We start from the raw sequence: 3,000 nt of genomic DNA on the forward strand, positions 1-3,000 counted from the left end.
AATTGGTTTTATTCTGCATAGTCTTTCGCTTTTGTTTCCTTCTCTCTCTTTCTATTTTCAAACATGTTGAAGCCTTGGTCGCTCTCTGGAATGGGGAGATGGCCAGGGCTATTGACATGATTGCTCCGGAACGTCCCCTCTCAAGTAGCCGAGCTAAACCAGCCCCTTGGTTTACTGAGGAGCTGGCAGTGATGAAGCGAAGGAAGAGGGAACTAGAGAGCGTGTGGTGTTCGGATCCGAGCGAGTCAAATCGAGCACGGTTTGTGTCCTTTCTTAGGGCATATGCTGCGGCAATAAAGGCCGCAAAGAAAACCTTTGCGGCCACTATTGCGTCTGCAAAGAACCGTCCGGCGGAGTTGTTTCGGATTGTCAGAGGTCTTTTAACTCCCGCCACCTCAGGCGGGAGCCCTGACAATTCGGTCACGCGCTGTGAAGCATTTGCTCGGTTCTTTGCAGACAAACTCGCCTTGATCCGTTCTGGGCTGGACGCCGCGTTAAATGCAGTCTCTGCGGATGTAACAAGAGCACCTGCTTGTCCTATTTTGAGGGATTCTTTTCAGTTTGTGAAACCCGAGGATGTGGACAAGGTACTTGGGGGAATGAGGCCCACCATGTCCATCCTAGACCCCTGCCCATCCTGGCTTCCGAGGGAGGCCAGAGGGGGATTGGCTGAGTGGGTAACAGTGGTGGTGAATGCCTCCCTTCGGGAAGGCAAGATTCCAGCGAGCCTAAAACAGGCTATTATAAAGCCGCTGTTCAAGAAACCATCACTGGACCCCACTAAATTGGACAACTTTCGGCCGGTTTCCAATCTCCCCTTTTTGGGCAAAGTCATGGAAAGCGTGGTGGCCTCACAACTCCAGGTATTCTTGAGAGACACGGATTATCTGGATCCGGCACAGTCTGGTTTCAGACCGGGACATGGTACCGAGACGGTCTTGGTCGCCTTAGTGGATGATCTGCACCGGGAGCTAGACAGGGGGAGTGTGTCCCTGTTGGTGCTCCTGGACCTCTCAGCGGCCTTCGATACCGTCGACCACGGTATCCTTCTGGGGCGCCTTGCGGAAATGGGCCTGGGGGCACTGCTTCCTGAGTTTGAAAATTAACTGCTCTGTTTGAGGGGAGGGGGTTCCTGAGTTTAAAAATTAACTGCTCTGTCTCAGAGGCGGGGCTTCCTGGTTATCCTATATAAACCAGTGTATATAAACTCGTACACTCAGTAACCTATACTTTCACCCCTGCATACAGACAACAACATCAAACACACACCAAGAAGAGGTCATTAGCAACCTCCAGATGCTCTGTCTCAGAGGCGGGGCTTCCTGGTTATCCTATATAAACCAGTGTATATAAACTCGTACACTCAGTAACCTATACTTTCACCCCTGCATACAGACAACAACATCAAACACACACCAAGAAGAGGTCATTAGCAACCTCCAGATGGAACAAACACGAAAACTTCCCATCTCATGCACAAGCTGTGGCATGTTCAGCTTTTTCACACTACAATTACTCAATTACATCTGCCCCAAGTGTACACAGATCACTCGCATGGAACACAGGATACGACAACTCGAGGACCGTATTAAGACCCTTAAGGACATTCAGGAACTTGAGCTGTTCTTAGACACCACACACCACACTGGCCTAGATACGCGGCCCATATCACACCAACATTACGGGGAGGCTCAACAGAACAGCACCTCAGATGTGGACAACCCTCAGGCTTGGAGAAATGTCACCCTTAGAAGGACACATAGGACCCAGAAGCCTCCTCAGAATACTTCCGCTCAGCTGCAGTTACACAATAGATTCCAAATTCTCACACAACTAGCACCTGACCAAGAAACACAACATATTGGGGAAAACCAGAATGGCTTAGATACTGATCAGTGGCTCATCCTTGATCAGTGTGCAGGGGATAGCCCTGACTGGGACAACACTTCACAACATTCACACTTGCACAATCGTGCAGGGGTACCATCCCCAACCATAGACCAGGAGCAACAGGAACACATACAGGAGAACCATAGGCTCTTGGACGAATCTCAATGGATTGTCCTTGACGAATGCACCGGGGATGTCGAGGAGGAGGACAACACTTTTCACCTACACAATTCACACCAACAGGATCACTTTTCTGGAGACCTACACACTACATTGCACAAAAGGGGCCCTGTCATTCCTGAAAGTAAACAGGTCTTGGTAGTAGGCGACTCCCTCCTTAGAGGAACGGAAGCTGTCATTTCCAGACCAGATGGGATGGCTCGAGAAATATGCTGCCTACCGGGGGCAAAAATACACCATCTCACTCAGAGGCTCACCAGGCTCCTCAAGCCCTATCACCGTCCTCCCCTCATGTTGATTCATGTAGGAACCAATGATACTGCAAGGCATACGTTTCAAAAGATCACAAATGATTTTCGAGCTCTAGGAGCAATGCTAAAAGAATGTAATGTATAGGTGGTCTTTTCATCCCTCCTCCCTGTTGTAAGACACGGACCCACAAGAGCCAGAAAAATAGTACAGGTCAATGACTGGCTTAGAAAATGGTGTCAGGAGGAACGCTTTGGCTTCCTCGACCATGGCCTGCTATTCCAGGAGGATGGCCTACTGGCAAGGGATGGGGTGCATCTCACACAAGTAGGAAAACACCTTTTTGCTCACAGACTCGCAAACCTCATTAGACGCACTTTAAACTAGGTCCACCGGGGGAGGGGGACAACAGCCTTGCGAACACTACTTTACCCATAATGTCTGGGAATCGCCAGAAGGCTAAACGGAGGGCTGCACAAACACAACAAGGACCAAGTACCAAAAGCACAATAATCCCAACTAAACAGCTTAGGGGAAGATCTCAGGGGCTCACATGTCTTCACACTAATGCACAGAGCATAGGAAATAAACATGACGAACTCCAACTTTTAGCACAACACCACAAATATGATATCATAGGCATCACTGAAACCTGGTGGGATGACTCCTATCGCTGGAATG

The sequence above is a fragment of the Anolis sagrei genome, chromosome Y, assembly GCF_037176765.1.
Source record: "Anolis sagrei isolate rAnoSag1 chromosome Y, rAnoSag1.mat, whole genome shotgun sequence".
Lineage (NCBI taxonomy): Eukaryota > Metazoa > Chordata > Lepidosauria > Squamata > Dactyloidae > Anolis > Anolis sagrei.